We start from the raw sequence: 26,644 nt of genomic DNA, 5'->3' as shown, positions 1-26,644 counted from the left end.
TGGCACTACATTTCAAAAGCAAAATTGGATTGAAATGCAAGAACTGTAGTACGGAATTAGTGTTGGTTCTGGATCGTAGAATGGAATTGTGTGTGTGTGATTGGATTTTTAACGTAGCTTGAATAATTTTTCAGTCATATTGCTAAGGTGTCTGCAGTGTGGCAGTTTATAGTGATGTATAGCACTGGGGCATCATGCTGCAAACATGTAGTATGATGTTGCACCCAGTCACATTATCCTGACACCAGGCCGATCAGTCCTAACACTAACCTCTTAATGCTGAGCGTCTAGCGAGGTAGCTGTTAATACCATTTTTGTAAGTCTTTGGTATGACTTGGCTGGGGTTTGAACCCATGACCTCCCGCTTCTGAGGCGGACGCTCTAACCACTAGGACACCGGAGTGGTCAGAATGGAATTGTAACAATTACAATGGAAGCAATTTGTATTATGCTTGTTGGGGCATTCCTCACTGATGGCTGTCAGTGACATCATCATGGGAATGTGTAACAGCCACATTTTGTAAGAACAAGGTGTAGTTGGTGAACAATACAGACACTTTTCTGCCATTTCCACTGGCATCATCTCATATGATGTTATTTAAAAAAACTTCCTACAACATACTCACAACATATAAAACCTATATGCAAATCTGATGAAAGCTGCTTGTGTTTCTGAAACACATATTCCATACTGGTGGCAAGAATGTCCAAATCTACATTACAAAAATGAAATACTTAACACTCCATCTAGGAGTTGCAAATGTATGAAATCCTCTTGTTGGGTAGTTTTACTAACAGGCTTTACAGCAGGGCCTTCCATTAGATTTAAATGTGGCAGGTAAGTTGGCAAAGTAGGGTGGGGGGTTGGGGGGACCTACCCCAATGGGGATAATTCATTTTTTTTTTAAAGTAGCATGGTGTAAAGTAAAAGTAGATGGGCTGATAAGGAATCCACTGAATTTACAGACTAAATGTTCAGACATTTGTTTTTAAGAGAAAAATGAAAGAAGGAAATAATACAACATATATTTTAATATGACTTTAATGTTTATTTTCTAGATTTAATTAAGATTATGAATCAGAATCAGTCTCCAACTCCACTGTAAAGTTTATCTATTACTTCTTCTGCTCAGGCACCTGCAAATTAAAACAAAATTGTAATGCTTAAATAAAGTCATATCATCTCAGCACTAGTCACATATGAAGAAGTCATGTTAATCAGCATTATAAAAATGAATGAAATTTTCTTCACTGTACTTGTGCTTCCCTTACTATCGTCAAGCCATGATACAAGATAACTTTGCACTTACTTGTCATTTCTGGCAAGTGGATGGTGCAATCAATTTGCACAAAGATGAATTTATTTCATCCAAATATTTCATGTGAATAAAAATTCCAAATGGAGGCACTTGTCCGATCAGACAAGATATATGCATATTGTAATTAGCTGGACTCTAGCTCTGATAGTCCTGGGCTATAGGATAAGCTGATTTTGTTATAAGTTTAGAAATGCATCCGCTTTGCAAATACTATGCTTTAAAAGACGAAACTGAATCCAATATTGATGAAATAAGAGTCATTTGGATTACCTTGTTTTTTAACATTCTGCGTTGGTTGGGTGCATATTTGAGGGTCTCTGATATGGTCTCTTCCATTCCATTTGCCTTTGCTTTGCCATTAGTTTTCAAGCAGGCTTCTGCAAGAGTAATACAATGTTTTAAAATAAGTTTCACAACAAAGGATGCATTGCATTTTTCTAAATGCCAGCAATAATCAATGGAATATTTTTAAAACATGTACTTTGAAATGTGGTCTCAAGTTACTTTATCAATTCATTTAAAAATCTCTGGCAAGTCACATGAAAAACACAATTTAAATCAAGCCATACTTACTTATCAAAACCTGACATATCACAAGCTCTTGAAATGCTTTTTTCCCTTTACGTCCCTTTGGACTATACGCTGGCCAGTCTTTTTGTTTTAAGCTTTTTCATCATCCTGCAGACACTATCCCCAATTGTAAACCTGCCAAGGGAGCTCAAGTAGCATATCTGAAAATAATAATAATAATAATATTACTATTTTTTGATTTTGATATTATTATTAGTAGTAGTATTTCATGATCGATGTGACAAAATATGCTTGTATATAGTTATTTTTGCCATGGTTTTGCAAGCAAATTTAATTTCTCTAACTTGAAAAAAATTTGATAAAATTAACTATGCAACACAATGTACTAATAGCAATTATAAACCAAATTAACCACCGTGAATCTATTAACTTCATAAATGACATTCACTCAAGGATTGAATTAAAGTAGCCACATAATATGTAATAGTGTATATGTAGTAAAATACCTGTTACATGTTCATCTCTAAACATGTTTTGGCCTACATCCGTAAGACAAAACAGCCGACCACTACATGTTCACCCCACCCCCAAAAATAATTATACAGGCACTGCAGAACTTGCATAATGCATATTGAGGTTCACAACAGCAAATAAAGGTTATAACAGTTTTTTTAAAATAGAAAATAAAGCCCCAATTTACCATCTTCTTGGAGAGTTTGGGATTCTCCTCCAACCTCTGGCAAAGGACCTCGTGCAACCAAGATCAACCTTGTCATCACACCCAGGAAAATCGGGCCTTGACGGGGACATGGGTCAGCGTAGAATTGTTCAAAGCTCTGAACATGGGATACCAACTGTTAGAAGTGTACGAAATTTGCCACTTTCCCAAGACACAATAATTCCACAAGGGTGACCCCACGGAGAAAGGCATTTTCGCAGACTACGTGGATGCCTTTTTGAAACTGAGCAAGAAGCCAGTGGCTATCTGTCCTGGTGTCACACTCCCGAAGACCAAAATACATTCAGAGAGAAATTCTGGGCACAAGAAGGCATTACTTTAGATCACATTGAGAAAAACGAAGGCAGGCGATCGTTTGCCAAAGTGATGTTAAATTGCTTGTGGGGTAAAATGGCACAATGACCGTGTTTACCCAAGACGGAGTATTTGACCGAACCTTCCCGCTACTTTCAGATGATTCACAACAAAGCCAAATTCATGAAACACGTGGACGTCGTTCGTGAGGATTTGATCTTGGTGAATTACGAAGAAGATCTGAACTTTGTAGAAGATGACCCCTTTGGAAATGTCATCATTGCAGCTTACATGACAGCTCATGCTCGCTTAAAATTGTACGAAGCTTTAGAACTGTTAGGGGAACGTGTCTTGTACTTTGACGTGGCCAGTTGCATTTATATCGATCACCCGAGTCAACAACACCCTGACATCGAAGGAGACCGTTTAGGAGCCTGGACAGACGAGCACCCCGATGACAAGATTCTAAGTTTCGTCAGTGGTGGTCCCAAAAATTATGGCTACGAATACTGTGACAAACAAGAAGTGCACACGAAGTGTAAAGTGAAAGGACTTACTCTGAATTATCGTACCAGTCGAGTGGTCAACTTTGGCGTATTGAAAGAAGCCTTGCAGTCTAGAGAAAGTGACCACCTATCAACCCAACAAGATTGTACGTTTACCCACACACCACATCGTCAGTCGACCCTTGGAAAAAGTCTATCAAATCGTGTAGCAGAAGCGAGTGCGGCTTCCCACCCACTTTACTTTGCCGTATGGACATGTCGGTATAAAACATTGGTTGTAAGAGGATAGCCACCCACCAGAAGGATGACTTCGCCACAGCAAGAATCGAGTGAGAAATTCAGCGAGAACTCCAAGTTCAAACCCTACCATTTTCCAGTCTTCTTACCTGACTATTGTGATTGTGCCCGTCGATTGGACATGTTTCAAAAATGGCCTACGGATAGGGAAGGATTACCTTCTTCGTATGTTTTAGCTAGAACAGGATTTGTCTACTTCGCACCCGAGTCAGGATTGGGATACGAAGTACAGTGTTTCGCTTGCGGACTGAAGTTACGAATGGATCTATTTATCTACAAAGATTCAGCTATTCTGGAACATACTCGATGGTCTCCGCACTGCCCTTACCTTTCAATGGCCTTTCCACCCATTAAACTACGGTACAATTATGACGGTACCTTAGAGACGGTACCTTCCAAAACTAGACGTAAACACATTGCATCCTATTTCATTGTTGTTTCTTTTCCACATAATAGCTTATTTTTTATAAAATGTTAAACTTTACTAATCTTTTTTCAAGATCACTTTAGTTTGCAAAAATATATCTTGTCATTTATTGGCATTCTAGATTGAATTTTGTAAACTAGCTATAAACCTGACCTAATTACTCAACTTAACTGCTAACAGAAAGAGTCTACAGTAAATGTATTTCATTTCTATAGCTCGATGGATAAACATTACATCTTTTAAAGCTGTGCACAGAATAGGCCGACATATCACGAGTCAGGAAAACATGGGGGTGGTATCCCCTGTGTCCAAAATTAATATCATTTTGAATAGAATATTCTAGTGACAATTGCCTCTTTTCAAATGGTAAGCATTGCTTTTTTCATTTTCGTCAATCTGTCAAATTCGGTATGCATTTTGCTTTGATATTTGAGATGGAAACCTTAGGTGCATAGAAATGTCAGACAGCATTGTACATCATGGATGGTGTCCAACCTACTTTTATGATCATAAAACAAAATCCCATTTTTTAGTTATGGCCACTGATTTAAAAAATATTCATCCAAGCTAAATATAATATTAATAATAATGAGGACTTTGTATAGCGCCTAATCTTTAGAAGCTCTAAGCGCTTTGCAACATTAGACAACATAAAAACATACACAATGATATGATTACAAAAACAAACACCATGAAATTAGAAAACATAAAAAACATGCTGAGAATATTTAAGGTAGTTAACATTATTAAGTCATTAAGTTTGTTTTTGTAGTCAGAATAAGTAGTTTTGAGAGCACTCTTGAATGGGATCACCGCGTCTTTGTGTCTACGTTCAGTGGGCAATTCATTCCATGTTGCTGGGCCCTGGTATGCAAAAGAATGCTGTCCATGTGACTTTGTTTTCATAGTGAGAATAATGAGTATATGATTGTCGGAAGAGGAGTGTAAGTATCTTGCTTGTGTGTACACATAGGTGAGGTCGGATAGGTATGTTGGACTAGAGTCTGTCAGTGAAACGTAGCACAGAGAACTAATGTTGTGTTTGATTCTGGATCGAATGGATAGCCAGTGTTGGGTACAGAGCAGCGGGGAGGTGTGCTCTGATTGTGGTACTCTAAGTATGATCCAAGCAGCTATGTTTTGAACTTTTTGAAGTCTCTGCAGTAGATATTAAGATGAACCAGACAGAATTGAGTTACCATAGTCCAGTCTTGAAAGTAGTAATGAACACACGAGTGGTTTAGTGGCATCAACTGAAAGATATCTGAGAATGGAGCTGATGCGTCTCAGCTCAAGATATGCAGCCTTGCATATGTTCATGACATGTTGGTGCAATGTGAGAGTACTGTCCAGAGTAACACCTAGGTTTTGTACTGATTGTGTGAATTTAATGTTGGTGTTGCTGATATTTATTGTGTGAGGTAAAGGATGTGAATGAGAAAGTCTTTGTGTTGTAATCAGAATGGCCTCAGTTTTATCATCATTCATCTGCAGCTTGTTACAAGTCATCCATGATTTCACATCAGAAATGCACATCTCTTCACCTTGGATGGTAGCATCAACTTCAGTTGGGTGGCTAGATTTGTATATTTGGGTGTCATCAGTGTACAATTGGTGAGACACTGGATGATGATCTATGACACTTGAGAGCAGCTGAGTGTATAGAGTGTAGAGAACAGGTCCAAGAACAGACCCCTGTGCAACACCACAACATAGATCAACTGGGCTGGAGTGTAATCTGTTTGCAGACATAATTTGTGTCCTGTGGCAAGGGCGATATGCAGATTGTAGATTGCTAAAAAGACTGTTTGAATTCAGACAAGATGCAAGCTGGGATTGAACAACCTTTTGTAAGATTTTTTATATGAATTGGAGATTAGAAACCGGGCTGTAGTTCTTTAAATCCTTATGGTGTAGTGTTAGTTTCTTCAGCAGAGGTTTTACAATGGGAGTTTTGAAAAATGATGGAAATTATGCTGATGAGAGAGAGGTATTAATAACATCAGTTAGTGAAGGCAATACTGGATCTAAGCACTCAAGCAGCAGTAATGTTGGAATTGGATCAAGTTCACATGACTTTGGTGCACTCTAGGATGATTACTTAAAAATGCATTTATTGGTGGTGAGAGACTAAATACATGACTTGATACTTGTGTTTAGCATTAATTGGAAAGCTGAAGATTAGTAATCTTTTGACATACATATCTTAATTGTACCATTTAATTTACAAAATTCAATGTAATTTGCATTGGTAAAATGTGTAGCACAAGAAAAGTCATTATGAATCAGAGATAAATCATATCTTTGTTTTGTCTGGAGCTTGACTAATTTATTGCACATTTCTGTACACTATTTTGTCTTTAATCCAGGATTATTCACTGCATTCGGATGCATTTCATGGTGAAAATTCAAAAGTGGTGAATATTGCTAGCAATTGTTCTGCAAACCCTTTATGTCACAAGGAGTCAGTGTATTCAAGGACTCATACAGTATTTCCAAGTTCTCATTGACATTTCAGATGAAAATGAAGAACTGAAAAAAGATGAAAATCTCAAGTGGAAACCTTTCTGGTCAGCCATCTCATCCAAAACCTCCTGAAATGGAGAGTATTTTGCAGACTCCAAGATTTCCTCTTATCCTGCTGGTATGTTCTATTTAGTTTATCTGGTCTCTTTTTATTTTTTATCAATTGCTTTTATACCATGCCACAATTGGAAATTCTTTATCAAAAGTATGTATAAATTTCATCATTTTTCTGTCTGTTTAATAAGATGTGTTTAAGAGTACTTACTTACTCATGATGCTGTATATATGAGATTAGATGTTTTGTTAAAAAAGAATGCATTTTGTGATATATTGTATCACTGCTTTATATACAGTGGTCATTGCAACCAGTATGCATTTTGTTTACATGCCAAAAAATCCAGTCTGATTTCTTTGTTTCTTTTTTACTGCAATTAAGGAGTAGTGATACTCTTTATACTCTTAGCTGCATCCAGAAGGACAACACCATCACCATCCCCATCCACTCTGGAGTGGAGAATATAAAGATTTCTCACTGCCAGTTCCTCTGCAAGTAGTAAGTATTGAGGATGGAAAAAAATGTACATTATAGAATAATGAAACAAATACTACAGGTGTTGACTTTTATATAATCTCTTATTTCATTTACAGCTCTCTAAATACGAGTAGGTCAATTATACACTGTATTTATGAATTTAATTCTCATCTAAGGTAGTAGAACTGTTTTATGTTTGACAAAATGTTGGGTAATTTGTGGCCATACATTAAAAACACATTTTGTAGCATTTAAAAATGCTTATGTTCAATGCACGTACAACTCATTGGTTTGTTGTCACTTAAGTTGATAATAGTCTTGTCATCTTGTAGACATTTTGAATGTTAGTGTTCAATGCTAAGGTCATATACATTGATTCAACATCAAAATTTGTTTGCAAAATGGAAGATTATGACATGAAAGCACAAGCTCTTGTAGCTTAGATACTGTTATTTCAGAACATTGTGAGATGTTAATTAATTAAATTATAGGTCATAAAACATGCTGTTCAAGACTTATTTGTGCAAATAAACAATGAATTGTTTTTCATTGATGTGTCGACTGTTCATCATTCCATTGGTTTTTTTATTTTTCTTTCTGATGTATACCATTGTCTTGTGTAAGTCAGACGCCTAAACCATCTACATTGAATGCAGACTTTACAGACACCAGCAGTGAAACAACATATCCAGGGAATAAAAAAATAAAGGATTATAGGGAAAAGTTTTCATATAAACTGTACAAAAACCATGTATTTCATTTCATAAATATATTTCATTGTTAAACCCATGTTCACTGTACAGATCTTTTTAAGGAGTTTATAATAATGATCTTGATCTTTCAAAACTAATTTCATCACAAATCTGTTACAGATTTCCAGTTCAGTGTACTTATGAAACTGGACACAAATATTGAGAATTTGTTGGAGCAGCTGGTCCTCCAAGTTCATACACAAGGCCCAGACACAGAATATAGAGAAGAAATTCTTGCAATGCCATGTGATTCAGTGGAGGAACTAGAGGGCCTTTGCCAGAGGTTGGAGGAGAATCCCAAACTCTCCAAGAAGATGGTAAATTGGGGCTTTATTTTCTATTTAAAAAAACTGTTATAACCTTTATTTGCTGTTGTGAACCTCAATATGCATTATGCAAGTTCTGCAGTGCCTGTATAATTATTTTGGGGGGTGGGGTGAACATGTAGTGGTCGGCTGTTTTGTCTTACGGATGTAGGCCAAAACATGTTTAGAGATGAACATGTAACAAGTATTTTACTACATATACACTATTACATATTATGTGGCTACTTTAATTCAATCCTTGAGTGAATGTCATTTATGAAGTTAATAGATTCACGGTGGTTAATTTGGTTTATAATTGCTATTAGTACATTGTGTTGCATAGTTAATGTTATCAAATTTTTTTCAAGTTAGAGAAATTAAATTTGCTTGCAAAACCATGGCAAAAAATAACTATATACAAGCATATTTTGTCACATCGATCATGAAATACTACTACTAATAATAATATCAAAATCAAAAAATAGTAATATTATTATTATTGTTATTTTCAGATATGCTACTTGAGCTCCCTTGGCAGGTTTACAATTGGGGATAGTGTCTGCAGGATGATGAAAAAGCTTAAAACAAAAAGACTGGCCAGAGTATAGTCCAAAGGGACGTAAAGGGAAAAAAGCATTTCAAGAGCTTGTGATATGTCAGGTTTTGATAAGTAAGTATGGCTTGATTTAAATTGTGTTTTTCATGTGACTTGCCAGAGATTTTTAAATGAATTGATAAAGTAACTTGAGACACATTTCAAAGTACATGTTTTAAAAATATTCCATTGATTATTGCTGGCATTTAGAAAAATGCAATGCATACTTTGTTGTGAAACTTATTTTAAAACATTGTATTACTCATGCAGAAGCCTGCTTGAAAACTAATGGCAAAGCAAAGGCAAATGGAATGGAAGAGACCATATCAGAGACCCTCAAATATGCACCCAACCAACGCAGAATGATAAAAAACAAGGTAATCCAAATGACTCTTATTTCATCAATATTGGATTCAGTTTCGTCTTTTAAAGCATAGTATTTGCAAAGCGGATGCATTTCTAAACTGATAACAAAATCAGCTTATCTTATTGCCCAGGACTATCAGAGCTAGAGTCCAGCTAACTACAATATGCATATATCTTGTCTGATCGGACAAGTGCCTCCATTTGGAATTTTTATTCACATGAAATATTTGGATGAAATAAATTCATCTTTGTGCAAATTGATTTCACCATCCACTTGCCAGAAATGACAAGTAAGTGCAAAGTTATCTTGTATCATGGCTTAACGATAGTAAGGGAAGCACAAGTGCAGTGAAGAAAATTTCATACATTTTTATAATGCTGATTAACATGACTTCTGCATATGTAACTAGTGCTGAGATGATATGACTGTATTTAAGCATTACAATTTTGTTTTAATTTGCAGGTGCCTGAGCAGAAGAAGTAATAGATAAACTTTACAGTGGAGTTGGAGACTGATTCTGATTCATAATCTTAATTAAATCTAGAAAATAAACATTAAAGTCATATTAAAATATCTGTTGTATTGTTTCCTTCTTTCATTTTTCTCTTAAAAACAAATGTCTGAACCTTTAGTCTGTAAATTCAGTGGATTCCTTATCAGCCCATCTACTTTTACTTTACACCATGCTACTTTAAAAAAAATGAATTATCCCCATTGGGGTAGGTCCCCCCAACCCCCCACCCTACTTTGTCAACTTACCTGCCACATTTAAATCTAATAGAAGGCCCTGCTGTAAAGCCTGTTAGTAAAACTACCCAACAAGAGGATTTCATACATTTGCAACTCCTAGATGGATGGTAATGTTTTCATTTTTGTAATGTAGATTTGGACATTCTTGCCACAAGTATGGAATATGTGTTTCAGAAACACAAGCAGCTTTCATCAGATTTGCATATAGGTTTCATATGTTGTGAGTATGTTGTAGGAAGTTTTTTTAAATAACATCATATGAGATGATGCCAATGGAAATGGCAGAAAAGTGTCTGTATTGTTCACCAACTACACCTTGTTCTTACAAAATGTGGCTGTTACACATTCCCATGATGATGTCACTGACAGCCATCAGTGAGGAATGCCCCAACAAGCATAATACAAATTGCTTCCATTGTAATTGTTACAATTCCATTCTTACCACTCCGGTGTCCTAGTGGTTAGAGCGTCCGCCTCAGAAGCGGGAGGTCATGGGTTCAAACCCCAGCCAAGTCATACCAAAGACTTACAAAAATGGTATTAACAGCTACCTCGCTAGATGCTCAGCATTAAGAGGTTAGTGTTAGGACTGATCGGCCTGGTGTCAGGATAATGTGACTGGGTGCAACATCATACTACATGTTTGCAGCATGATGCCCCAGTGCTATACATCACTATAAACTGCCACACTGCAGACATCGTAGCAATATGACTGAAAAATTATTCAAGCTACGTTAAAAATCCAATCACACACACACAATTCCATTCTACGATCCAGAACCAACACTAATTCCGTACTACAGTTCTTGCATTTCAATCCAATTTTGCTTTTGAAATGTAGTGCCACTCAATTCATAATGAACCCATTCATTTCAAACACTCGCAAATACTTATTATTCCTGTCTACAACTGAAATATATCTATATAAAAAAACGTGTAACTGTGTTTTATGCAAGGGCATGGAGATGCACAAAAACTTGCACCTGAAACTTGAATAAAACCCCGACTGTGGATAAGACTTTACCCATTGATTACCCCAGCTTGGGGATAAATTCCGACCGTGGCGATTTATTATATATCCTATGACTGCTCCAGCTTGAGGGCAAAATCCAAGCACATCCCTAAAAAGATAACAAGTATAGCGGCTCTTTACCTTCTGTAAATGCCACTTGAGCTTCCTGATGCTGTTGTATCTGCCATTTGACAGAATCACGAATGTGGATATATTTCTTAATTGCCTCTAGTTGTTGAGCTAGTTTAGCTGTATGAAATTCCTTTGTGCAGACTCACTCATTATTAATATTACAACAGTGATTTAATTACACATCACCTGTCAGCACACCGATGATAAGTCAGTTATTTTATAACACACCAACAAGCTTGCCCCTTGCACCCCCCCCCTTTTTTTTTATTTGGGCACCTGTGGACATGGATCTGCAAGGCTCAAATTGTCATTTTTAATATAAGATCTCAACATTTTTAAGGCCTTAATTTTAAAGACATCCTTAAAACCCTCAAAGGGTTATCAACTGGATCACCAGCCTTCATTTAGATTAACAGCAAGTATATATATATATATATATATATATATATATATATATATATATATATATATATATATATATATATATATATATATATATATATATATATATATATATATATATATATATATATTTAGGTCTAAGGAAACACAATAAAAATGTTTGATTTAACAATGACATATTTGCCTCAGGTCTGTGATCCTGAAGTGAATATTAACTGTCCATTTATTTTCTTGGCTTTTCTTTACTAGGAAATTGATTATAGAGATTTCTGCAATGGTGAGGCAATGTAAAAATTGGTTACTATAACATAATTTTTACGCCATGTTTGAAAAAATAAATCCAATGGAAAGGTTATAGTCTGAAAATCTTCATTAAATTAAGTTAATATAGGGGAAAAAAAAAACTTTAAGAGTTCATAAATATTTTTCAGTGCTGAATAAAGATATAACATAACACTTTCTGCTGTGATTTTAATAGTTTCTGAGAGCATGAAAAATTTCTAGAACTATAATGTATAAATGTTTTCAAAAGATTATATTAATATGAGGGAAAAATCTGTTATGAAATAAACCGACAAGATCTTGTATGAATTCATGTTATCTTTAAATATGATATTTGTGTGAAAATATCTGGAAGAAAAAACAAGATGGTGCCACTCACACATACAATGTGGTTGCCACAGTAGCCATATTAAGAAACTTTGTATCGCTACTTCTGAATGGATAATTGTGTCAGCGTGTCAACATGTGTACAAAATACTTATGTTGATGTCTAGCAGGTCCTGAATGAGAATTATGGTGCTGTACAGACATCCTATAAGGCCACCAATGTGGCCATCCTGAAAATCTTGGTATAACTACTTCCCCTGAATGAATCGTCATATCAGTGAAAGACTTCTTATGTCTAGTTGGACGTAAATGAAAATAGTGCCAATCTAACCTCCAATATGGCTGTTTTAATGGGCATCTGGAAAACCCCTTCCTTGCTACTTCTCCTAGATGGCTGGTCATTTTGACATTGTGCTTTCACTAGATGACCTATTTGATGTCTGGTTGGCCGTAAATGGAACTATGCATATGGTTTTGATGTCTAGTTGGTCCTTAATGTGGTTTTTGCTGCTCATAAACTTCTAATGGTATTATAGTTGGTTCCTTAATGAAACTGCTGTACAAAATTAAAAGGCCTTCTCACTTTCTATCAAGTTGGATACAATTATCTTTACCAGCTAGGATTTCTTGATCCTCTTTTTTATACATCAACCCTTCGCATATGTAGTTAGCTAAAACAGTATTTTGAACAATTAATTGCCCTCTTGCAAATAAAATCCCAATTGCATGCTTTTACCAGTGTGAGAGCTCCTTATATAAGTAGCTAAGTATTCAGTAACTGAATTTCCACATCCACATGCATCAACTCAGAATTAAAAGTTGCAAAACATATACAAATTTGAAAATCTTGAGACATGTGTCACTTTGCATGGTGGGTGTTATGATTTAAATGCAACAAGGAAATTGAATTAGGGTTAATTTCTTTAAGCTGTATTCAATCATGGGGCCCTGGATTATAGAATGGTCTAGGCATACACATCACTAATCAACTCTCTCTAGTCCAACCAATGTGTGTATATGAGAAAGCTTGCCAGTAGCGTTATGTGTGTTGATTTCTTCCAATAAATATGATGGCTGCCATGTAAAGTCTATGATGTCCTGAAAAATGGTGTTAAGCTCCATACAAGCAAGCTAAACAATCAATGATATAATGGAACAGTATACACCATTTTAGCTAAATATGCCAAGAATTGATTTAGAGACTTGGTTAGTGATGATGACTTAAAATTGGCAAGGGATTAAAAAGATAAAAGAAATGACCTTTCATGGCACTGTAATATAACAAATGAGGAAAAACAAAAGTTTATTGCATTTGAACCTTTTGTTTTTTCACAGTTTCAATTTAAGTCATAAGGCCCCTTATTTTGCCTTACCAAACATATAGCAAGTTATTACCTCAAGCCCTAGCACTAATAATGCCTCACAAGTAAGCAGTCTTTTATGAAGTCTCAGGTCTGAGTATATGTCTAGCAATACTTATGTCCAGTTTGTTTATAAAATTCTTTCTCACATGGTACCGTTTTCAGAGAGACACGATAAATTCAACAAGTGTGGTAATGAAGGGACAGGCATTCTGTATTTATGCAAACATCCCAAAGGGACATTGCTATGTTTGAATCAACACTGAACCGAAGAATGGAGCATCAGCTGCATCAATTAAAATATTGTGGCCCACACAAAATACTGCAAGGACTATAATCAATTTATGAGTGCAATGGGCATGAATTACTGTAGCAGACTGGAGGAAGTAATCCGAATTTATTAATATCTTGAAGCTAAATATAGTAACGTTTTCATCTATAATCTGTGGAATCGTTTTTGCACACAGTTTGCAGGATTTGTCTTTGGGTCATCGTTTTTCTTTTTCTTCATCTTTCTAGCTTATGGTATCTTGATAAGTCTTATGGTGCCGTGCAACTGCACTTGATGATTACCACAGCCAGTGACATTGTATCAAATCTTCTGGGATCAGATGATTCAATGCAAATTCCACATAACCTATCACCATCCTCATGTTTGCCATCTGACTTACTAAGTTATTTTGCCTAGATAATAATAAAAACAATCTGGTCTGATGTATTGATAGCGTTCTGAATGACCATAATATATTCTCTGTAGCTACCCTAGAAAATCCTGAGTGGATCGCTGTTTGGTTTTAATAAACCAAAGTAATCCAATGAAAGGCATTTTACAGACACAAGTGTCTGTTTCCTGTATGCAGTGATTAAATGATAGTATTATGTCTTTATTTTTTTAAAACTGATGATACATATGATCACCTGCAATGTGCAATATTAGTTATGTTAATTAACGAGTGGGCAATATTTGAATTTCAAAGATAAAAGTGTATGCCATGATCACTTTAGTAGGATGATTTGTCAAGTGAGGTTATCTTTTCTGTTTGAATAAATATTGTTAACTAAACTATTTTCGCAAGTTATGACATAAGAATGATTCAAAGAAAGAAAATTCATTAAACTGAACATATACAATGTAATACTGCAACAGAGTCTATATGAACTATTTCTTCAGAGACACAATCCAGACTCTGTGGCAGCAACATTATCAAATAGGACAGAACTAAGAGACAATCACATTTTCAGTCACAATGGTTTGACAATTATCAATGGCTTGAATTCATTGACTGTGAAGGCAAAGTGATTTGCAGTTACTGCAAAAAAAGTTCCCAAACTGTCACAGATTTTAAATTCTACCAGTGGACTTGTAAGTGTAACTGACAAATTCAGGATTTAATCAAGCAAGTCTCATGATAGTATTATACCTAATAAAGCAAAATGTAGCACAGTATATTCATGACACTTAGGCCAGCATGTACAAAATATTCCTCAAGTTACAGTTGCTAGCACTCCACTAAGAAATGTCATTTTATAATAAATAAAAATGTAATGGAAAAAAAAATCGATAAAGTGATTGCACTCTTTAACATAGCCTACTACCTAACTCAATCGTGAAAATGATTTGGTTCATTATATCTTTGTGTTTTATGGAATAAATGCATACATCTGATTGAATTTTAGGCAAGAGACTGAACTTTTGGGTTCAGTTAAAATGTATGTGGAACAAATGCATTTTCTAAAACTACTTGTATCAGTGTGCATTGTGACTTTTCTTTAAGATAACTCTAAATGGTGCTGGGTATATATCATTTTCTTCAACTGCACACTGTTGTCTTCCATTTGATTTGATGACTTACAGCTATACTGTCTACACAGTAGGCCTCAACGTCAGGAAAAATTCTGTATACTTCAGTTACAGCTGAAATAAGTTTTGCATTAGTACCTGAATCAGACAAAAAAGGTTGTGTTCTGGTGTGTGAATAGAAATGGCTAAAAGTAATATAGACAAAAGCCATAAGACTACACAAGTTACATATGAAAACCACCAATTCACTTGCATGTGTGGCATACAAGTTCAAAGATTTGCTTCATGTTTATTTGTGTACACACATTGTTCAACTCATAAGATATTTTAAGAGCTATTTCTCTGTTGTATGCATAATTCATTTACAAATGTGATTAGTGGGCCACACCGAAGGCCATACTGTTAGTTCACTTGGCAATATGGTAACGTCAGCTGAAAAGCATAATCATCCATTAAAAGAGAATTATGATATGAACATTAGGTATTTAGGACATATAGATTTTTCTTTTCCAAATGGAGTCCAAGTAATTATTGCCCAATCCAGGTATAATTTTGTACACAAGTAAAGAACAAAATAAGATAAATCTTCATTTATTTGCAATTGACAAAACACTTCTTAATGAATATACACTTTTGCATTTATTTTGTATCACTTGAATAAACAATATTTCTTTCAGTTCATTTTAAACTTTTATTTTATATCACTTGAGTAAACAATATCTCTTTCGTTTCATTTAACAGTTAGAAACAGGTTCTTCAAGTTACAATAATCAACTCTGGAAACAGTAAACAAACTGGAACTTTTGACCTAATTATATTACATTTACTAGGGTTAAATCAATAAATTCCTTAACATAATAAATTAACAGTTCCAGTTAATCAAACACAAAATCATCTTTTATACAGGGTGTGAACTGTTAATATTTACAGGATAAAGCTTATAGTTTCCAAATTGATTGAAGCTTACATGTTGCAGTTGCTGGCACATATCTATTTCCAGCATGGTTTGCATACATTCCACCTTTAATAATTTTGTTACTTCCCTACCCCACCCCATTCAGTAACAAGTATCAAAAATCAGGCTCATTCTAAGGCAAAGTCTGTAACTTGTGTACCACAGTCATCAGAGAGACAAAGATGCAAAACTTTATGATGCCTGTCAAAGGAAGAAAACAGTTTGTTGTTTACCCAAGTTTTGAACCAGTTAACTTGAATTCTCAGACCATCAATTGCTACAGCCCCACTAATTACAATTGTTAGGGAATAATGAGAACTCACCTTCAGTTATCTGTGTATATATATAATTTTAATAACCAAGAATACCGGATGTCTGAGAACATTATAGCATTCAGTGGTAACGTCAGAAATGAGATGAGAGAATTAAACAAGCATAGTACATGACATAATATATCCATAAACTATTGACTGGGAAAAATACTACAGAACACCATTTCTGCTGGCAGTAAGATGTTGAACCTATATGTCATAAATATCCGGTTGGACATCTAGGACCAGTAATATTCATAATGGGCAGTACCCACCCCCCACCCCCCAAGTGAGAAGGGCCTGATTTGTAATCTAAGACACCCAACCTATCACAGCCTTTATAGTACTTGAAACAAATATTGAGTAATAGTAAAACAAACTCAGAAAGTTATTAAAACCAATTTGTTATATTTCCATAACTCTGCATAGTTAACTGTGCAAGCAGACTTAAACATATCAGTGTATGACAGTTAAATTGAGCTATAACATCGATTAACAGAAGCTACGAATTCATCAACAAGCAGTGAACAATCATCGTCACAATAAATGTCAAACATTAGCATCCATAAGCTGTCAAGACAAGTTGTTACACTGGATATATAATCATCCATTTATTTCAAACAAGCTGTGAAAAACGAACCTCACGTCCGTTATATGCACGCTGGCCATTGCAAAGGATGCTTTAATAGATTAATGTTTATCGTCGTGTCTTGACAACCATTTTGCGCGCGCACACCGGAAAGTCATGCTATATATTTGTTACTTGTGAACGTATTCGTGGGCAGTACGCTATATATTGTTCCCGTGGCCGTATTCACGGGCAGAATGCTATATGTTTGTTCTTCGTGAACGTATTTTTGGGCAGTTACTTTGTCATCTTCAACCTAAAGGTCAAAACTGCCCATGAAATTTATATATCTGCCCACGAACCGAAAACATGAATAGGACTATAACATAAGTGTATATACTTATTTTCAACATATACATAATTACTATGCAAGAAATACAACCTATGTATATGTATTTTGATTTGAAATGTAAACTATATCATATATATATATATATGTACCTATATATATGTATACATATATATATATATATATATATATATAGATATATATATATATATATATATATATATATTTATATATATATATATATATATATATATATATATATATATCTATATATCTATATATATATATATATATATATATATATATATATATCTATATATATATATATATATATATATATATATATATATATATATATATATATATATATATATATAATATATATATATATATATATCTATATATATATATATATATATATATATATATATATATATATATATATATATATATATATATATATATATATATATATATATATATATATATATATATATATATATATATATATATATATATATATATATATATATATATATATATATATATATATATATATATATATATATATATATATATATATATAAACCGACGATTATATTTCAGCAAAAACTGCATTAATGTGTATATTCATCCAGGAAACTATATTATAAAAGCGATCAAATTAGTCAACAGGGCCAGCAGAGAAAACGTCTTGAAGGTTATTTAAATCCTAGGCAGAACACACGAGTTTAAACACTAAATGACTGCATCCATGTGGATCACAATATATAATAATATGCCAGAAAAAAGGCAGATTTCAAGGCTAATGAAAAGCTCGGTAGCCAGCAGTCAACAACATTACATTCTAGTGTTCAAGAAATACATTGTCAAATTGGAAACTAAGATTGATAACACATGGTATCAAGAGTGGATTCTCTGTGCCAACGGGTGCAAATCATATTTTATTCCATAAAGTCAACACGAATGTCAAAGTTCCGGAAACAATTCAAAGAAGTATTCAAAAACTTATCAAATGATCAAAACATGAAAAACGGTACTAGCGAATAATATCGGAATACATATATAAACTAATAGAATACGGAACACTAATCGCCTTAAATGCTATATGCCTGGAGCCCGTCATCACGTCCTCAATCAATATTCGAAGTATCAAAGCCAAATGAACAACTTCACGAATTGTATCACCGTCTACATGACAAGTCTTCATCAGTCACAACAAAAATAAGAAATTGAGCTTGTAATACAGCAACATGATTCAGTAGATGAGAGTAATTAGCAAATATGGGGGACTTGTAATATAAACGGTCAAAACAATTTAACAATATATTATCAGCAATGACACTAGACGACATGATCAACAAGTCAATAAAGAAAGGTTTACATTAACTGGTTGGCCAATATAAGTAAATACACTTCTGACTCTTCTTGATTTCAATGACCAAATACACATTTTTAATATCTTATCTATCCTACTTCTAACAATGAATAGTGGGATGTGTAAGGCTACTTCTTCAAAAGAAGCAACCTCTAATTAGTTAGTAAAAGGTGTCTTAACCACATCCACCCCCCCCCCCCCAGCACATGCTGACAACAAGTCCAGCTTCGTGGCATAACCCAAAGGATGAGACCCTCCCCGGCCCACAAGGCGAAATGAAAAACAATCATTGCTTGTAAGACCTCAACCATTTACACTCCTTACTTAAACATATCGGCAAGTAACCACATTTAAATTAGGTTAAAAAACGTATCCCACATATGTACATTTAATTATAAAATATAACAGACGCAACATATTCTAACTTGTACAAAGGCAACATTTTAGGAAATTAATTGATTCTGGACTTTGTATTGGTATGTGCGGCTCTATTGCTTCCTTTCTAGCTTTACGATGTCAAAAATGACAAGTAGATAATGTACTCTGCACACATAAATACGTGTAGGAACAAATATTGTTTCCGCTCAAATCGGGATCGCTTTAGAAACGTGTAAAGTACTCTTTCATCCACGTTTTACTATTCTGTATCTTTGTGTTTCAGATCTCAGCTGTCGTCAACATGATTGCTCGTACATTAATTCCGTTTTGAACTCTATGAGAGGACTTTCCTGCTTTGTTGACGAAACACGTAGGACATATCTGAATCAAACATTCAGGAAACTCGTCAGCGATCTGGGGTGGGACAAGCAAATCCAAACCATCTACAGAAAAACTTCAAATTGTCTTTCCTTTTTGTTTATAGCACCTTGAATTATTTTTGTTAAACTGCTTTTGCAAAAGTACTGCTACTTTGGCAACATTTTGATGGAGCATCGATTGATAAGGTATGGTCCCTAGTTTGTTATGAATTTATTTCAGTACACTAAGCTTCACGCTTTATTGATGTTAAAAACTTCATTCAAATATCGGATACTTGTGTGATCAGGAAATAATTGTCAGAATTGTCCACTGCAACGTCGTAACATGTTAACATTGGATCGGCTAACATTTTATTTTCCTCAAAATCAAAAGTGGTGAAGAAGTAATTATTTTACGAAGCTTATGTTTAGGTGTGCATATTCTAGGAGGCGTAAGAGTAAACGTCAGACAAATGTATGTTGATGATTGTATCTGACATTGAAAAAGTGTGAAAAAAAATATTTGGCCAGTTCTGTCATTCCAAATCTTGTTGCTATTCGACCCGAAAGGCAAGGATAATTTAAACTATATTTGTCCCAGACTGGGTAATTCTGTTTGTATCTATTCAGTTGCTAATGAGGCCCAATCAGTGCCTTGTTTTGAACAATATTCCGAAAGAAAGTATCCTTCATATCTCGTAAGAGAATGATTTATCAATTTAGCACAATCTAATAAATCGGCAAGCACATTACTGATGTTCCATTTATGTTTGCGATGATATTCTCATCACGTAGTACTGATAATAGCTTGCTTGAAAGACGAGCAGAAAATTTCTTCCTTTTCTTCGAAAATGAATCGTTGCGACGCTGGACAACCTTGTTATATTTACTGTTATACATGTGCGTGTTCCGAAGGCAAAATCCTTGGTTACATTGCTCACAATAATAGTGATATCAGAGATATATAGTAATTGCATCGAAATGTTAGTCGAAACACCAGAGAACCACAAACCACTTGAAGACAGATTTAAGACTTATAGCGAGGAGCCTTGACGTCCTAATATAGGGTAAATAGTTTACACTAAAAGCATTCGCTCAGCTATCAAATTCTGAAGCTGGAAGATTCATAATAAATCGCGGTTCTGCTGACCAAACAGTAGAGAGCCTTACGAAGTAAACTCTACAGACGACGAGATGACAGTCAAGATAATTCATCTATCTCTCAGGATAAAGGAAATATGACTCTATAATGTCAAAAGCATAATAGTAGGCATTTTCAATTTCCAAAAGCCTCTTGTTTCCACTTTGTTGAGACAGCATCGAATGCATCGATCGCTTGCAATTTCTTCTGTCTGCCTGACTGGCATTTCTAATCCAATAGCTTGGTTATTGCCAACACGTTAAGTCCAAGAAAGATATGTGGCACCGTGTAATAATATCGGGTGAGCTGGGGAGATGTGCACGTGTACTGGACGGTTGCAAGATAAAAATGAAGCTTTGTTTTGTGTTTTTGTTGCATACCATCACATTCGTTGCATTGATATACAATCATTGTCTCCATGAACTATGCAAATTCGATAGATTGGATAGCAACACAATCAAAACTCTTACATTGCACATAGCACATTTGTGTTCGCCTTGGACCTTAGTTTTACTTCATCCTATGCGTTTCCCTGACACACGGATGTTTTCAAATATGTACCAGACTATGTATTTTATGCCATTGGGTTGATTGTGATATGTATATTGATATATATTTGTAGAACCTTTTCCTTTACTGTAATATGAAACTGTTTGATACGAAGTTAACATTCTAAAAAGTGTGCTAGGTTTTCAGCATGCATATATACATAGAATAAATAATCATCTTGCAAGATTTCAGTATTTATGGAGGAATTTCTGAAAAACTGCTCGAATTACAAACAATTGAGACTATGCTTTGTTAAACGTATCATATCAATGATATGTTTATAACTGGATTATTTGTCTAATAGAATCGTTAGGACTGAATGCCCATAATGTAATCTGATCATCGAGTTAATATTGTTTAGTCTGTGATCTCAGGTACACGACATGTTAATTAGATCCAAGACTGAATGTTCTTTTCGATGGGCAGGATAATGTAATAAAGGTATGGAAGGTACTGTTTATAAGACACATGGTACTAATGTCATGGAAAATGGGAACCAGCTTGGAAATGTGTGTGCCTAAAATAGGGTATAGATGGGTTAGGCTGACCAGGATTGGTTAATAATGTATGTCATGAAGTAGGAAGAAGAGTCTTTTGAGAGTTTATCCTAGCTGAAAGTGAAAAAAGAATAAGACATTGTTTTATTGATGGCATTTCAATCCATCAACAGTCTTGAGTTTGGAAAACTCATTACTAAAATTACTATCTCACTCTTTGGTAAGGAATTGAAAGCACATGTTTTAAACACATACAAGTCCAGAAAATGCCGCGGCTCATATCCTTTCCTCTACACAGAAGCTGGCATCCACGTTACATCTATACTGATAAATATAGGTTTGAGTATGAGCACTCAACATATTTAAGTTATTGAATACTTAATATCATGGTGTTTGTACAGGTCTGCGATTGGGCCTGAATTAATATCGTGAGTCGTAATGGCAGCCACAGCAATATACCTTGTCTCCACATATTCAAGTGCAATTTGCTTTACTATAAATGCAATCACATAGTTATATTTGTGGATGACAAGCACAATTAATGCATGTTTATAAATCACAGAGTGACTATAGGTAGGATATGAAATGCTTATTCAGATATATCAGCTGTTGCCAAGAAGGGGAGATTGGGAAGATTGTGTAGATTTGACTATGTTAGGTAGAGCGTTTAGTGATACATATAGGTATGATCACGAGCACTCAAAAAATTAAATTATTGCATTTTTTAATATCATGGTGTTTGCATAGGTTTACTATGGAAACTGAATTAGTACCTTGAGTCCAATAATTTCGTCCATGTTCGTAGCTTTGTTAGATTTTAATGATTATTTTTTTTTATTCTGGTGAGCTGGTGTTTGGATACTTTAGGACAACATTGACTAACATTGCAAATAGATCATGCTTAGTCAAATAATGTTCTGAATATCAATAGGTTTTCTGTGTTAATAATTTGAGATGGGATGTATCTTTGTACTGTGTGTTTTGGTTGCATTTTGTGTTCAAGTACTAATATTCTGCGTGAAAAGGCCTACTGAGGTCCATACTAATGGAACAAAAAATGTCAAACAAAAGTTTGATGTTCGTGATTTGTCATCATTACGCGATTAGAGCAATTTAAAATAATGTTTTCATTGTGAAAGGTTTTGTTCGTTTTGTAATAAGTTAATATCCGATCAATCAAGCAACGCTTAACCATGTGTTTCGCATTAAAATAATTCCCTGTAACAAAATAAATGTTTAATAGTATCAGCGGTGCAATATGAACAATGTCTTGATATGTTTGTTCGATTATACCTTTTTTAAAATTCATGTCTTGCTATTCAGTATGATAACGGGAAGGAAATTGCAACATTTGGATTCTTAAAACTATTGCCGGATGTTCGATTAGCGCCTTGGAGAATGTACTGCATAAAATAAGATCTCATATCTTGGTTTAATTTCCATCTGAATGTTTTGTTATACAGTATAATACACAAAGGATGAAACAATACATTTTCAAAACCAGAACAATTTGCTTAAGATTCTGTGACTAGACTCCAAGTCAGATTAAATAACGTCAATTCAGACAGAAGTTACTGAAAGTTTAAACTCACTTGAGGGTGAACAAGCCTAACCAACATAACCGAATCATTTGTTTATTTCCTGCTCATAGCGGAATACTTTATTGCATCTGATTTACAGTTAAAGAACCTTCTGAATGCATCTTTCAATGACCCAAGTGCTCGCTTCATCTCCAGTTTTCACGGGACATATTAGAGTGAAACTTTGTGCCCTGGTTTCGGATGGATGTGTTATGGACCGCGTTGCGTAACGGACGAAAAATGTTTACATTTTGTATATATATCTGGTTCGTTTTGGACCCTTTTCTATAAATTGATTATTAGGCATCAGGTAAAGAATTTATCTTTCATAAGCCAACTGAATGTTAATGAGAGTAGAGATTTGAAGTTTTACAGAACGGAAGTTAGATGCAACCTATTGATGTATGCCACTGACAAGTTTTATATTATACATGTGACGATAAGTTTTCTTGTGGCGACAATAGATAATGCTCCGTTTAATATGGTCACTGTGGTACTAAGCAACTAGTGGTTTATAGTACAGAAGCGTTGTCCTGATGATAGTAAGTACTCTATACCCGAGATAGTCTAGTGACAAACAGGGTGGGCTTACGATGTTACCTTCTTAGATACGTATTCGTTCAGATGCTTCTCCTAAATTTCGAAATTGTTTTACGAGCTTTGCATCAGAAAAGGTCTATGGCTTCTCAGTTTGCATAGATATCAGGATCAGATGGTAAATATTAATAGGGTTTGTATAAATGATTGATTACAGTACATACATACGCATACGGTTATTGTCTTCGGTCAAATAGAAATACAATGAAAAAATGGACTGTGTAGGCACACATACACATGCACATGTATCTTTATATAAATATATATTGCTTGATATTACCGTTCAGATGTCACTAAGTGAGGAAAAGGTAATATTCATATATGGATCAATTATATTCCATCGGGAATCACGAAGCTATAGATCATTGCATTTGATATAACAAAAAGTTGTGAGTGCGCACCATCTAATACTTGCACGCTCTTCACGTTCGCAGATTTCACCAAGCAGTAGGGTGGGAAACTTTTATCCACAAGGCTGTTAAATGCGTAAGGAATTTACAATGTTTATTTTATGGATGCTAGATATGTACATTTTAAAAAATATATTGTTTTGCTAATATGTTCATATGTGAAGGAATGCGCTTCGTTTGCCTTTCTTGGTAAATTGACTAAAACGTATCACGTGTGGAATTATAGTCATAAAGCATTTGCAAGGGGTCAGTTTTACTGCTGTCAACAAGATTTATGTAATTTACAAAAAGCTTATGAAATTGGACAGGACCAATGATTGTTTTGATGCCATTAGCCAGTTTTTCTTTATATTATTGGTGACGTACATATCCGGATGTAATATAAGCTGTCATTTTTGCGTCGTTTAGTTTCGAATATATGAACACATGTTCATATTCAATGCAATTATATTAGAATCATTCATTAGTGGACAATGCTATGACCTGTCTAAAACGGGTTTTCGTGTAATTTGGAAGCAACACTACTGCAATTCCTTTATCAGTTCCTATCATTTATGTTATATGTTTTGTCTATTCTATCAGCATTAAGACTTCTTGATTGTACAGCAGAGTAACCGAAGATTAGTATCTGGAAAGCAGCGAATTCGCGAAGATCCCTTTTTGAAACACCCTTAAAAGTAACATCTTCAATTTTGCTCGCGCGGATACTGGTGGAAGAATTTACTTTTCCTATTAAGATTTGGCTACCACACCATAGTGGAGTGAGTTTATACATATGAGAGACAATGCACCTTGTCTTGGTCTGAACCCAAATGAGTGCTTTGTGTGTTGAGTAGTTAGGTAACGCCAGATTTATTTGTCTACGTGCCGGAGAGACTAGTGACTGGAATACATGTTATTTATGTCGGAGGCAGCTTGCCGGCTGTAAAATGTTAACATTGTGCAATGACTTATTCCAGTAAACTGTTGGTCGATGTAACTGCGTTCCTGTTTAGTGAATGCTTTATGTGTAATTCAAATAATTACTTTGTGCTAGTTTTAACAAATAAAATCCTGGCTATTACATGCTATTTTCATCTTACATTGTATGTTGCACTTGACCGTCCAACAATGAGTACATTTCTGCGTGAACAGAATTACGTTTTGTTAATTCTTATTTCAATTTACGTCAACAGCTGGCATAGCTAACGTATTATCTATGTGCACAAGCTAATATCAGCATTTTCATTCAGTTAAACAAGACGGAGTAAAGATGTTCGTTTAGGTCCGGTTTTGGAATTCCCTACTTGAATTTTATCATGATATTTTAGAGCTGAATGGAGTTGATATTTTCGTGATTTCATTTATATTTGTTATTGGTGTATTTATACTTTAACGCATTTGATTTGCAAAATAAGATTTTGACGGACATAGGCTTATCCCGACCCCATGCGCAAGCACACCCTTCAGTTACCAGTGTTCGCTGAATTGGGTAACCTCTATGTCACAGTGGCTATTGAATATATGGATTTTGGATAGTTTTGTCTAAAGTCAAACGAAATATTGATATAACTCGGTTCACTGCGGTGGTCTAAATTTTGTGTTAACTTTCTTTTGGGGATATTTGAATATAAAACGAGATCCATCTTTTGTTTATTTGGATTATTTATGTGTGCAATTAATTGGGACTGCAAGTGCAAACTTAACTTCAATAGGAATTCATAACAAGCTATTTTTCGATCATTCGAACACAATATGTGTACATTATATATGTGTGTTATATTTACAGAGCTGACGTTAATGTCTAATTGTTCATGTGCTAGAAAACGGTCTTGAAATGATATATTGATATATTGATAGAGATGAAAGAGTGAGAATCCACCATTGGATTGCATGACCAGGTGGGTTCGATGTGGTTTGTGCCTTTTAGTATTGGATCCAAGGTAATGTACGAAAGGTAGTTTCTTTTGGAAAAGCTTTGTCTTGTGTAAAGCGCACTTTTTGAACCGGAAATTTACCTAATATCTCGATCTTTTAGATACCTGTTTGTATTTCAGAAAATGTTGGGATCAAGAAAGAATCCACTCTAGTCTGCTCAGTTTTAAAGGATCATTGTTTTATTGTAATCGTTGGTTCTGTGAAGAATAATTTTTCAGTCGCCATTGGCTGACCCTTGCTAAGTATGAGGCTGTGTCGTTCGATTCTTTATCTTAATAATATCTTTGTTATAAAGATGATGTTCAGTCATCATACATACATACATAAATACATACATACATACATACATACATACATACATACATACATACACTGGTAAAATTTAAAATTGTCGTGAG

General features: G+C 34.6%; 2 long non-coding RNA genes across 5 annotated transcripts; one reads left to right on the top strand and one right to left on the bottom strand.

The window, feature by feature from the left end:
- Positions 1 to 1,026: 1,026 nt before the first annotated feature.
- LOC149805602 (uncharacterized) lies at positions 1,027 to 2,601 on the bottom strand. Its single transcript, XR_016414947.1, has 4 exons — positions 2,551 to 2,601; positions 1,893 to 2,050; positions 1,590 to 1,696; positions 1,027 to 1,137 (listed from the first exon to the last, which is right to left on the bottom strand). It is a non-coding gene; the product is annotated as an uncharacterized LOC149805602 (long non-coding RNA).
- Positions 2,602 to 6,625: 4,024 nt separating this feature from the next.
- Positions 6,626 to 9,763, top strand: LOC149805601 (uncharacterized). Of its 4 annotated transcripts, XR_016414944.1 has the most exons (6): positions 6,626 to 6,757; positions 7,103 to 7,192; positions 8,044 to 8,240; positions 8,741 to 8,898; positions 9,094 to 9,200; positions 9,653 to 9,763. It is a non-coding gene; the product is annotated as an uncharacterized LOC149805601 (long non-coding RNA). The 4 variants fall into 4 exon arrangements; XR_016414941.1 differs by lacking the exon at positions 7,103 to 7,192 and having other exon boundaries at positions 6,630 to 6,757; XR_016414938.1 differs by having other exon boundaries at positions 6,636 to 7,192.
- Positions 9,764 to 26,644: the final 16,881 nt, after the last annotated feature.

Source organism: Sinohyriopsis cumingii, chromosome 2, assembly GCF_028554795.1.
Source record: "Sinohyriopsis cumingii isolate HCF-2022 chromosome 2, ASM2855479v2, whole genome shotgun sequence".
NCBI classification, from domain to species: Eukaryota; Metazoa; Mollusca; class Bivalvia; order Unionida; family Unionidae; genus Sinohyriopsis; species Sinohyriopsis cumingii.
The sequence above is the reverse complement of the archived record's forward strand: the minus strand, read 5'-3'. Positions and strand labels throughout refer to the sequence as shown.